Raw genomic sequence first — 13,402 nt, 5'->3', positions numbered from 1 at the left:
CCATAGGTAATTTGAACACTTGTTTGTATACCAAATGATTACAGTCCTCAGGTGCAAAAAAACAAAAAAAACTATGCATAACTAATTAGTGTAATTGCCATTTAAATAGTCTAATTGCATCAGCGGTTAATTAGGGTTTGCACAGCTGTTGTTGTTGCTAAAGTTTCACAGTCAGTAGGAAGACGTATAGAGGAGTCGGCGATGATCGTGAGGTCAAGCGTAATGGTATGGACAAAATTAGAAAACTGGAGACAAATGAAAATGCAAAGAAGGCTGAGTCTTTGAGATAATGAAATTGTTATAAAGTACAATTGCAAAAAGGGGAACTGAAATTTCAAGTGGACTTCTATTTATTCTGGCAGTATATACGGAAAACCATTTTTAATTCCAAAATGACATATTTCATATCCCTTTTCGGACCAGCAGTGTTACGTGCATGGGTTTTTAAAAGACCTTAACTCTCTTTCAATTAAATACAAGAGGAAAAAAAGTGTGTCAGTATGTTGTTCACAGCATGGCACCTTCTTCCTCATTATGCACCAATTACATCATTACAAAAAGCAATCACAGCGTTGTGATCAACTTCATATCAATTGAAAAGTCCGGATGACTTACAAATGTACAGCCTGAATTTTTAAACTTTATTTTACCGCTCAGCTCCTTCTTAGATGGCAAATAAAATTCACATGTTCACAAATTCATCCTAAAATAACCCACATGGCCTTTAATGCCGTGCGCTGAGGGAAATCAGGTTGCAATGTACTGCCGATCCAGTTTGTATAAAGTTACAATGAACTACTGACTTTACTATTGCTGCCCACACAGGTGTAATCTTGTTCCCTGTATTGGCAGCGTAAATGATCTCAACCTGGGCAGGCCAATTAATTTTCCCAAATGGCCCCACGAGAACGGGACATGTTATCGAGGGCTTTAGCCTGAGGGTGAACTCTGTTGTCTTCATTATTGATTTTATGTCTCTGCACAAAGCAACACTTTGTGTTGTTTCGATACGACTTACGTTTGTGTTGTAGTCGGTGTTGCCGCAGTTAGCTTGAAAAAGTAACTTGGTCATTTAACTAATGACTTGACTTTAATAGTAATTTAGTTACACGATAGATTTATTGTAAGATAGTTACTTTGCTAGTTGTATTCAACAAATGATGACAACTAAAAACTTGCCGTTGCTTGATAGGAAATGCATTTTAATAGTATTTTTTTTATGAATTAATGAATGAATCTTTATTTTGAACATTATTTAAAGAATAAAAAACAAATCACTGTTCGAAAAAGGAGTAGGAAGAAGCCTAAGCTTATATAAATATATATTTTAAAAAATGTGTTTGCCCTGACATTTGAATAGAGTTTGTCACCAGTTAAAAAATCAAAATAAAGGAAATAGTTTTACCTGTGCTGGTGGCTTTTCCAATCAGGGGTCACCGCGATAGGTCACTCGCATGATTTGTTGGGCACAGTTTGTACAGCAGATGCCCTTCTTGATGCAACTCTATTATTTTTATTTTTTTTATCTGGGCTTGGAACAGCCAGTGACTGGTTATCACGGCTACCAACAAGAAGGTGAAAAAAAAATACACTTTTTCCAGCTACAAAGAAAAATGATTTAAAAAGAATACTAGAGAAGTTACTGTCACGCCAACTCCCGAACATTATAATATCATCTGCACAATTTTGTTGTTGTTGTTTTCTCACACTTGTATCGCTGTGGTTTGCATTAGACTCAGAGAAGCATTTTCATCCAAATTAATTGGCACTTCACGTCCTTGCACCACCACTAAATCCACTGGTGTTATCTCCCAAACATATTCCGATGACAGCTGCTGCAGTCTCTGAGGAGGAAACACAATAACATGCGTGGTTTAAGACTGTCTTGTAATGGTTAGTGGACACATAATCAGGAGCTTGATTTCAGCCTTCTTTCAAGATATCTTCCATGGGCATTTTTAATACCATTTATTTGACGTCTTGGATTACCAACCACTCCAAAATGGTCTCTTTGTAACATAATAAACATTTAGACAGTTTGTTTTATGCAGGATAGCCAAAACATTTAGCCTTCAGGCTACCACTTGGCTGTGTGAATGAAATATTGTGCCAAGCTTTAACGACAACAACACTGGGAATAACAAGTCTGCCAAGACAAAAGTTTTTACTTGTGGGTACCAATTAGAATTGATGCCAGGATAAATTTGATGAGGAAAAAAAAAATGGCATGATCCAATGTTGTGAAGAAGAAATTTATTACCTGGTGTTTAGTTTGTGGAGCAAATACAACCAGAGGCAAATTTTCAAGAATGGTTATCGAAAACCGAAGCTTCTGAACATCGTTTGAAAGGGCTGGATCTTCACCCAGCCTGGCTTCCAGATCATGGGTGAAGAAACGTGGTGGTGGTTATGTAAATGAGTGACTGCTCTTTAGATTTAGTTGTCGATAATCAGTGGAGCATTGAGTGTGAAATGCACATTCACCCATCCAAGTCGTGAGGAAAGAAAACGAGAAGCAGAGCATTGAGTAGGCCTGTTTTCTCACGCCTGCCAAAGCGCCATGACTTATTGGTTTTATACAGCATGGCACGAGCTTGATTGACTGTTTGTTATCCTCATCTGCTCCACTGAGCCATGGCAGTTTGTCCTAGTCCCAGTTATTCTTTTTTTTTTTTTTGTTCGTGTGTGTGTTTGTCAGCTACATTTCATCTTTGCCCAAATTGCACAGCTACACTTCTCTCACGTCATTAACTTTTTTATATTGATTTGGAAGTTGGCACTTTGTTAGAATTCAAGATTCATTTTGAATTACTTACACTCTTTCACTCGGGAATGTGGTTAGCTCTATACAAGGCACACTTGAGATATTCAATATTTGTTCAATTTTCTCAACCACTTAAATCCATCCATCCATTTTCTGAACCGCTTAGTCCCCACGGGGGTCGCGGGCGTGCTGGAGCCTATCCCAGCCGTCATCGGGCAGTAGGCGGGGGACACCCTGAACTGGTTGCCAGCCAATCGCAGGGCACACAGAGACAGACAACCAATCGCACTCACACTCACACCTAGGGACAATCTTGGAGTCTTCAATCGGCCTACCAAGCATGTTTTTGGAATGTGGGAGGAAACCGGAGTGCCCGGAGAAAACCCACGCGGGCCCGGGGAGAACATGCAAACTCCACACAGGGAGGGCCGGAGGTGGAATCGAACCCGCACCCTCCTAACTGTGAGGCGGACGTGCTACCCAGTGCGCCACCGAGCCGCATACCACTTAAATCACCAAATATTTTAATTTTGACTTTGACTTTGAATTTATTTTGAAAAACCGTCACGTAGAGCAGAAGGCCAGTTTCAGGTGTACCAAAAAATAGTATTCATAAAAACACCCCCCAAAAGACAAATGAAACACAAAACGGTGCAAATTGGAAAGACCTCAAAAAGTAACTTAACAAAAATGATGTCGGTGTTCTTTGTGTGTCTGTGTGTACTTGCTCTTAAGTTTCCCCACTGTTTCCACAGATTGCCTCATTCCTCATCAGTGTTAATGCTTCACACAATAGTGAGCAGCATGCATCTGTCTTTCTTCTCTCATCTGTAGTTTGTGAAGGTTACTTACACCTACACGTTGTCTGACTTAATATCCCTTAAAAACAAAGTCAATTAGTGGAAAGTAATGTTTACAGGGCTTAACTGCCAACTCTGGCAGGCGGGTGGGGGTAGGTGGGGCGGTCGTCAAGCAAACAGCTGCTTTTAATCACCTTAGTTTTCAGACTAGTTAGAAGAAGGTTATAATTGGTATTGCTGTGACAGCTGAAAACAAAACCGCAGATGGTCCCGAGTGACAAAAAATTGCTGATGGACACGAGCCTTATTTTCCCTATTTAATGGCACTGACAGGAACTGATTGATATATGTATTCATCCTTTGATATCAAACCTACCATATTTTCCGCACTATAAGGCGCACCTAAAAACCTCCAATTTGCTCAAAAGCCCACAGTGCGCCTTATAATCAGGTGCGCCTTATATATGGACTAATATTGAGCCACTACAGCAGGCGTGTCCAAAATCCGGCCCACGTGCCAAATGTATATATCTTATATATGGACCAAATTTTAAAATGAGCCATTCATTGAAGGTGCGCCTTATAATCCAGTGCGCCTTATAGTGCGGAAAATACGGTATGTAACCTATTTTTCAATCAGACGTTCATTTCTTACTGCCACATGGACCAGTCTATGTATCAACTCCAGCAAAGTGTAGGTGTAAAGCAGCACTCACCTAAGGAAGGGACATTTGGCACCATGACAAGGTTCTCATAACACTCCACAACACCCTAAAGCAAGAGAGAGAACCAAAAAAAAAAAAAAAAACACCAATCACACAGGGAAATAACACCATTGATTAGATTTGTGAGGGAAGAAAGAAAACACAAAGCTGCTACAAAAAGACCCAATAATGCATTATGAGAAGGTAGATCTGGGACTGCAGTTCCCTCAGGTTGTCCAGATAACTGGGAGCGCTACTGTTTTGAATTCAGCATCCTTATCAACCTCATGGGAGGAGATCTGCAAACAGGCTTTGGAAAAGGAAGGAGTAGCGTACCAGGAGTCAGTCAATCAATCGTGCAATCGATCTAATTCTCATAAAAAGCGTAGCTCTCATCCAAACAGGAAGAATTTGGCGGTTGGTGTTTCTCGTTAACGGTAAATAGTATCACCGGGTCCTGGAGGTGAAATTACACTCTATCATTGCTGAGAGCTCATTAAAAATGGATATAAGTGGTTGACAAACAGTGTCTCCCAGGCTGGAAAGTGTCAACGAGCCTGCTGCTCTCCTTCCATGTTGTAAAAAATTTAAGCTGATGTGACACAGCGGGCATGTTGGTGCCAGGCATGCACAGTGATTTATGCCTCTCATTTCCAGTAAGGGAGATTTTAACTGAAAGCAGCGAGGATTTGCCCGTCTTCCAATGAGTCACTAAAACGTACTTGGACACATTTTTTTGCTTTGTTGATATGAAAAACAAAGCAGCATCTGTCAAGGACATGCTCACAAATTACCACTTGGAGCTGACTGACAATCATCAAAAGGCACAAAGACAAAATACAAAGGATGACTTATGCGGGCGGCCTCCATCTCATTGAGAAATCATTCAGCTTTCATCTGTAACACTCCCAGAAGAGACTCCCCCCTTCGAGATCTCGTATTAATTTAGACTTAAATGAGAATTAAAGGTCGTTACCTTTGTCTATATCTCCATTCATGCTCCAGTAAAATATTTAAGTCATCCGTATTTAAAGTGCAAAACAATTTAATTGAATTCAAGACTGGGGGAAGAAAAAGTTCTTACAAAATATTATGGTAATTGCGCAGGGGAAAGAAAAAAAATTAAACCAAAGGTTTAACATGAAACAAACAGTATATCCCTCTCGCAATGAGTTTGTCACAATGAGCTGTGGGAGCTTTGAAACTGCCAACATTGCTTAAATGTGTCCCAAAACCCAGACCAAACGGGTTGTTCGGCTCATCGTGCCATTAGTGCCCATTTGTGAAACACCAGGTGGTAGGCGAATTAACACTTCTCCTGATAGAGCAGTCTACCAGCCATCTTTTGTGCTCTAGATATTAATGGCAGTGTGCAGAAAGAACATCATGCAGAATTTTGATTAGATGTTTTCCTGTCATTCTTAGCATTCATCTAAATGTTGGAAAAGCAAGATGTTAAATCAGAAAAAAAAATACCTTTTTGTCTTTGCTCAGTATGACTCATTGCAGTCCCTGACCTCCTGCTATTAAAATGAATTGAATAAAGTCAAAACAAGAGCCCAAGGGCACTATGTTAAATTAAATATATCAAGAATCGGTACAAATAAATGGACAAATACAAGATGGCCGAAAATGGACTCCCTAGTTATACAGATTTAGAAAATCTTGATTTGATTATCTGATTAAAAAATAATATTGACATATGTATATTTTACAGCGAGGAGGAAACTTTCTGGATCAGTTGTTTGCTTTACCCGCTGCCACTAATGATCCAAAATCGTCGGTGCGTATCTTGTGGAAGAGTTTCTTCACAGGGTGAGTGACTACAGCTTTGCTTACAATGGTCTTATGATCTGCACCCGAGGGCCTATGCGGAGCAAAAAAATATTATTGTCATCACAAACATTGCATGCTCAAAGGTAAGTTTTGCTTCTATCCACTCTATTTTCTGCAAAATTCCAATTAAATTATCATAATGACTGAGTAGGAAGTGGAATTTACCAAAAAGACACAGCCTGAAAAATAGACAGATGATGGAAAGGCGATTTGAGGAGTGACAAATGATATATGTGTTTTCAAATTCAGTTATGAACAATAGACAAAATCAATATGTCAAGGTTTTTATAAAGCAAAGGGAAATGCAAAATCATCCAGAAGGATTATGACAAATCTATTCATGGTGTTCCATAAATCATTATTGAATAGAGATTAGAGGACATCTGGGCCATTAGTCTGCCCATACGGCATGGGTTGTATTGAAGTGGTCAGTATATGTATTGAGGTGGCCACCCGCACTCCTAGCAGCAAGTCAGTGTTGTGAATTTGTTGTAATTCTGATTTTTAGATTGTGTGAGGATGACCCAGGCTTAATTAAGGTCAGGCCTCATGAGACACTGCTAGTTGGCGAAATTTACATGTACGGGCTTCATGTTAAAAGCCTGATCTGAATAAAAAATGGGCAATTTTCAAAATCATGCTTTGATTTTTTTTTTACCCTTTTCCTCATTATTTCCAACGCTGATCTTTATTTGTTTTCCTTCAACTCCAACTTCTTCAGCAACAGTGTCGACGCCATTGGCTTGTGTACTCGAGCGATTGTCGAACTGCTTCCAGAAGGAAACATTTGAAAGATGAGCATTTGCTATTAGAGCAGTTTCATTGTCTCATTACAATTTGGCCTTCAAGTGAGCTTCTCTTGTATCGATTATATGAACCACAGCTGACACTGTCCTTTCTGCTGAATTAATTCTTCCCAAGAAACCAGTGATTTGGCTGGGCCATAATCATCAAAACAGCAGCATCAGGACAATTAACCTCTTCTGCTGGCAGTAGTGGAGGTGTGAGGAATAATCAGCAGCAAACACACAAGATAAACAAGATGAACTTTAGTACGGCGTATGGCTGCATGGAAACATTTTTTTTTTTTTGTGCAGCCTCTGGTACTTGCTAAAAACTCACTGTAGTTGCAGTCGTTTGATCCATAAATAGTTCTATTTTTTTTTTATAATGGTGCCAATGATGTTATTTAGTTTGATTGTGGCATGAAAGAAAGGGTTGTGTTTGTTAACAAATGGTTCATAGAAAGACGATCGGCCGTGTTTTTTCCTCACTGCATATTAACAACCCTCTGGGGAGCCTTCCTCTCTGCTTGGATGATGTTTGTTATACCCAAAAGTGAGGATGCTCTTAACCAATCCCCTATGGCCAACATTTCGAACCTGCCTTCTTGAGTGGTCTGATGAAGTAAAGCCACTTCTGGATTCTTTACACGTTTACTCCATTCCATAAACCTGGATTTTGTGAATTAGTAATGCACCTCCAACTAAGAGTAAAATTAGTGTTATTTCAAACTACCGTATTTTCCGGACTATAAGGCGCACCTAAAAACCTAAAATTTTCTCAAAAGCCGAAGCATTGTGTCATGAAATCAATCATAAGTGGCCCGCTGAAGACTATGAATCATGAATCAAAAAGACTATGGATCATTATTTTGTGATTTATAAAGTAATTTGTTGCATCTGAAGTTGAAATAAAAAAGATAAAATGGAGAATGATTTGATTTGGATTAAAAATATGACGTGATGCATTAATGGTGCGCCTTATAGTCCGGTGCGCCTTAGATAAGGACAAAGTTTTAAAATGGGCCATTCATTGAAGGTGCGCCTTATAGTCCAGTGCGCCTTATAGTCCAAAAAAAATGTTACTTCAAACTATATAGTAAATAAAAACATGTTAGTTACTATGAGATACTTGAAGTTGATTGTCATAAGGCATTCTCTGTCTCATTCTTTATTTCACTACCTTCAAAAAAGCTTATTAATTCCAATAAGAGAAAAATATTCATTTCTTCACTCTCATGCATCTCACTCCTGCGCCTACCTCCTTTGAATGATCTGCAAGAAAGTGCATGAGCACACATTCAAAGATGATAATACAGGGGATTTCATTCTTACCTGCTCTAATTACACGCTTGATCAATGGAGTGACCTTTAACATTCAAGGTGGAGGAGGAAGAACGTGCCAACACCTCGATAGTGTGTGATAATAAGAATACTTTAATGGGTGGTATGGCTAGGTTCTAGATAGTACTGTACTGCAGAAACAACATTGAGTTCCCCTCTTGAGTTTTTGCCCTTGGGGTTAGATACTTTTTGTCTGAGGGTGTTGCTGGACTTGAAGTGCTGAGGTGTGTTGGGAGAAAATCTTTTTCTGACATAGCAGCCTCATAACACACGGTGATATTCCACCTCCTGTTTTTGTCCCCGGGGTCAGTTGGCCTTTCGTCTCCTCAATGATTTGACAAATGCCCAATAGTGTCGCAGTCTGCTCACTGACCCCCCTAGCTAATCATTTGTTCCCAGCTATGCGCCACTGGAATCTTCAGGCATACTCACCCTCCTGACCGCCAGATTGCTCCAAAGATTTTTTAAGTATGATCACTCATTGTCTGCCTTAGGTCCAGATCCAATCAGCTAAGGAATTCAACCAAATGGAAAGATATTGCTATCACCTGAATTATATATATTTTGAAGATGAAATAACTTGGTTGTCTTTGCAAAGACGTCAGGCAACAGATATACTGTGTCTGGTGAAGAGGAGGTGTTTAACATGGTGTCAGAATGCACAGGCAAATCTCCTCATGCCCCTCACATTGTCCAACTGCCCTGTGCTAATCATCAAGACATTCCGTTCTTGGGTATTTCAATCATTTAGTACCTGAAGTGTCAGGAATGAGTTGAGCCAGGGCGACCAAATGCAGCTTGAACCAGGATTTATTGCAGGGAAAAGGAGTTGGAAGGGAGGCAGACACAGACGGGAGGAAGACTCACGGCCAGCAAAACAGACAGACTGACCGACATGAAGTCCCCTTGGACAAGATTAAAATTCTGACCGTGAGCCTTCAGACAGACCGAGGGAAAACCAGATGACACGAACAGGAACACTGGGCACGAACAGGAATGGACACAACAGTAGACACCGACCGGGAGAAACACACGGGCAGGGCTTAAATACACAGGGTAACAATAGGAAGCAGGTGACAGACATTATGGTAACGAAAGGGGTGTGGCCGAGTGAAGTGCAGGCCGAGCGTGCTGTGGCACGGGCGTGACATGAAGGAGTCAAACTTAATACTATGTTCTGGGCAAACAGTCTGTGGAATATTCTGATGAGTGAAGTCGCCATACCGTTGATCCTAATTGTTCGCATGAGAGGATTCCTTTAGATTGCTGGTGTTTCCCTGGTAACAAAAAAAAATGTCCTATTTTTACTGAACGACTCTCGTGACATGTTCGCGAAAAGCTCATTGTCGGTGTCCATCCAGCGTACTGAATCAAACGCTCACAAGCCTCCACATTGCATGAGACGCGTATGACATTTTGATTTAATTAGTTGTCACCAGGTGTCTATGTAAAGATCACAAGCATTTTGGCAGGAAGTAGTACCATGATTATCTCGACATTGTAAAGGACACACAAGCACACAGAGGCACACTTCATTACCATTCGGCATGGCAATCAAATACACAAATTGGCAGATGATCAAACACTGCCTTCATGGAGAAGTTCAAAAACAAGCAGCCAAGTGCTAAGAAGCTGTCATCACATAAAATACCTTCCCTTGAACGTGGGGCTACCTCTCTGATACCAATCTACTGCAGGGCAATGCGGCAAATCATTTCTTTCAAGCATGTTTTTAGCTGTTCATCATTTGTCACCCCACTGCTCCTTTGGTCCATCATTCTCATTTTTTTTTTCCAAGAACTACAAGGGTGATAGCTCTAGCATTAGCTTTTTTTCTCGGTTCAAAGAATCACTCCCCGTTTTTTTTCTTCAGTACTCACATCCACAAGTAATCATTGCCTGACACCATTTATTATCTTTGACATCTGGAATAACAGACTTTATCAAAGCTTATTGGCTAAGCTGTGGCAGAACACAATGACCTCTTGTAATGACCACGAAGGATGAGTTGAGACGCTTTGGGAACTCTTGCAAGTGTCAAATCTAGGTCCGGAAAATAGAAACTGTTTGGCTTTTCAACCAGGCCAACCAGCTAGCTCAATGACCTACCGAAAGGTTGTTTTCCCTAAAGTCAACCGTTTGTTTATTTTAAAAACCAATACTATTATTTCAAGCAATCTACATATTGATTGATCTCTCTATTTTCTGTCATCATTATGGCTTTGGAGACGGGTCAACTCACCATAATCAAGTCATTTTCGGAGCATTAGAACATCATTTAAGCATTTACCGCTTAAGAGTGGATGGAACACAAAGCTGTTATTGCATTGATTTTTGCTGTCACACTGTGGGGGAGGGCTTTAAAGAGGATTGGATTGGAATAGCTCGACTATGATTTGTGTTGTGCAAAGGTGGCCAAGGGAGCTCACCTTGTTAACTCCAGCAATTAAAGTGCTGTCATACATACAAATCCAGGCTTTTATAATAGGTGTGGACAAAATACAAATGAGAAGAAAAGGAATGTGGCTATAGAAGCCATTTTTTGAGACGCAGCAAATAAAAACAGCAGGGGCCCCAAGATTGACCCCTGTGGAACACCATACGACAGTCTGTCACATAGGATCAAAATACTACTCGAATACAAGCACTACTGCCAACCTGGCGCTGTAAATGAACAGAATACTGGTCACCGTATCAAACACTGTGGTCAGGTCAGAAAAAAAAAAAAATATATACACACAGTCTCCAGAGTCATTAGCCAGCAGGATATCATTAAAAAGTCATAACAGGGCTGAGTCTGTGGTATGCAGCATTGTCACATATCACTCGTTTTCATCATTCAATTTGCACAGAACATTAAAAGCTATAGAGCAACATACTTTTCTCTCTCACATGATGGAGGCCATTCATTCGCTTCACCCTTTTGGACCATTTCCTCTGTAAGTGATAATTTCACACTTTGACCAAAATAAGTAGGTCTGGGGTTTTTTTTAAACGGAGGTTAATATTTGTGTTTTATCCATTACTGCCAGAATAGAGGACTAAAAAAATGCTCACCCATTTTTATGTACGTAAGTCATTCTTACGGTGAGACAGATAAACGTGCAGAAGGTTCACAATATGGAATTTAATGAACATAATAAAAAAGATAATTATCATATAATGTATGCATCTATTAATTTATGTCCAGATTTCTTCTAAACATATTTTGAGCCATGACACAATATGCGTTGAATCTATCTATGTCCATCCAGCTATCCTGAATTGAAACTTAAAAAAAAAGTATATGTACTTCTACTTACAATAAGTACAGAGTGTGATTTTTTTTGCCACCTTGTATCAGTGGGAATATGGCATGACTGTTCCCTAGCTCAAGAGGCACAGTACTGTTTGCTACACTCAAGCAACAGACTATAGTGTAAATTGAATTTTCCCCTTTTGGGATTCTAATCAATATAAGTCATGAATGCGTTCAAAATATAATCAGCAAAAATACCAATGTAATAAGGAAAAGTTCCAACTTTTTGGATCAATAGCTTCCTGCAGTGCACCTTTTTATAAATGGGGGGGGGGATGTCATTATTATCTCACTTCAACTCTTTCAAAATATGCTTTTTGCGAGTAAAACATTAAATATCAATAAAAGTGTGTGTGGCTGCTGAGTATCATTTTACTCCAAGGCAATTGCCATAATTCAACACATAAATGTGCTTGTGCGCATAAATTTGTAAGGGTTAGCTTCCTCACCGATGATATTTAACAGATTTCCGGGATGTCATCAGATTTTTATGACTCGTACACAGGTCTGTGCTTTCAAAATGAGTTTTTCTCAATCCAACGTGCCACACACTTGATTTAATCAACAAACGTTAGCAAATGTTTTCTGCTATACTGCTCCCAGACCCTTTGTCTGTTAATGATATGGAAATTGATCATTATTTTGTCATATAGCCAGCTTCTATCGAATATGTATTCATAAGATAGAAGAAAGTGAATATCTTTCACAAACAATTTGCTTAATATGGCTTTTTCCCCTCCGTTGATTTGTGTGGGCCAGAGGCGGAATGAGATTGAAACATCGTAGTATTAAGTTTGCAAAACATAAAACAAATTATGAGTCAGTGTTGTGACTCAATGCTGATTGATGTCACTTTGGGTTACTCTCATATTGCCGTAGTGAATAAGATATATGGTGTCGTAATCTTTTTTTTTTTTAACTTAGACCTATTACTTTCACTGGCCATATTTGTATCGGCTGACTTCAAATATCCCCCTTTTTTATTCCCAGACATCCCTGCAATGAATAAATAAAACAAGACATGCATTGTGATGGGGTTGAAGGCCATAAGAGGGGGAAATGAGTGATTTAATTGCACTAAAGATCACTATTATTAGGAGATTTGAAAAGCTATTACCAAGAGCAGCAGCAGCCAGGAGTCATTCAAGGTCCTCAGTCACCATCCCCCATTCTTAAGTGCCCAATGTTCAGCTAGTAAAGGTCATGGCGCTATTGTCACCACTTCACAAATGAAGACACACAAGGTTTGATGATCACTCCTGCATTATTTCTTTTTTTAACATTTACAATCATTGAGAGATAAATAAGTGAGTGTGTTTAGTATCACATTTTTCCAATCCTTCTGTTAATTCACTGTATTTTATTTTTGATACTATTCCCATCATCTCTAATATTTTTAATACAGCCTTCAATAAGGAAATACTAAATCTTTCACTTTTATTGCTGTATCCTTTTCCATTAAATTAGACTTCAAGAAGACAGTTTTACAAGATTAGCTCAGCAACCAATTGAACAAATGCATACTAAATTGTTTAATGAAGATATTGAATATGGTGACCATATTGTGTTCCGTAGGCTATGACTTAATAAATGTCTGAGGTAAAAATGAAAGTCATCCATTAAGATACTTACTGCGATTCCATGAGGGAAAAAGGCTGGCGACATAGACACTGGTAATTTTAAAAACTGATTAAAAATAAATAAGTGCAAAAGCTGCAACTGGAGATATTCTGTAGGGAAATGTGCAAAGGGTAAAAAAAAAAAGGCCTGATGGAACACTTTACCCTCCTCAAATTCTCTGGCCTTGTATGCAGCTAAGATGTGGAAGCCCTTGTTTTAAATGAAGTATAAAAAATAAATAATGCATCAAAAAT

At 39.2% G+C, this 13,402-nt stretch overlaps 1 protein-coding gene across 2 annotated transcripts in view; it reads left to right on the top strand.

Moving 5' to 3' along the window:
• The window catches only part of LOC125985688 (polypyrimidine tract-binding protein 2), a 112,081-nt gene that overhangs the window by 87,827 nt on the left and 10,852 nt on the right, over window positions 1–13,402 (top strand). For both annotated transcript variants that reach the window (XR_007487399.2, XR_007487398.2), the window contains one exon: window positions 5,986–6,083. The gene's annotated coding sequence lies outside the window, so the exon portion shown is untranslated. The remainder of the gene's footprint in view (window positions 1–5,985; window positions 6,084–13,402) is intronic.

The sequence above is a fragment of the Syngnathus scovelli genome, chromosome 18 (assembly GCF_024217435.2).
Source record: "Syngnathus scovelli strain Florida chromosome 18, RoL_Ssco_1.2, whole genome shotgun sequence".
In the NCBI taxonomy this organism is placed as follows: domain Eukaryota; kingdom Metazoa; phylum Chordata; class Actinopteri; order Syngnathiformes; family Syngnathidae; genus Syngnathus; species Syngnathus scovelli.
Note: the sequence above shows the minus strand (reverse complement) of the source record. Positions and strands in the feature narration are given on the sequence as shown.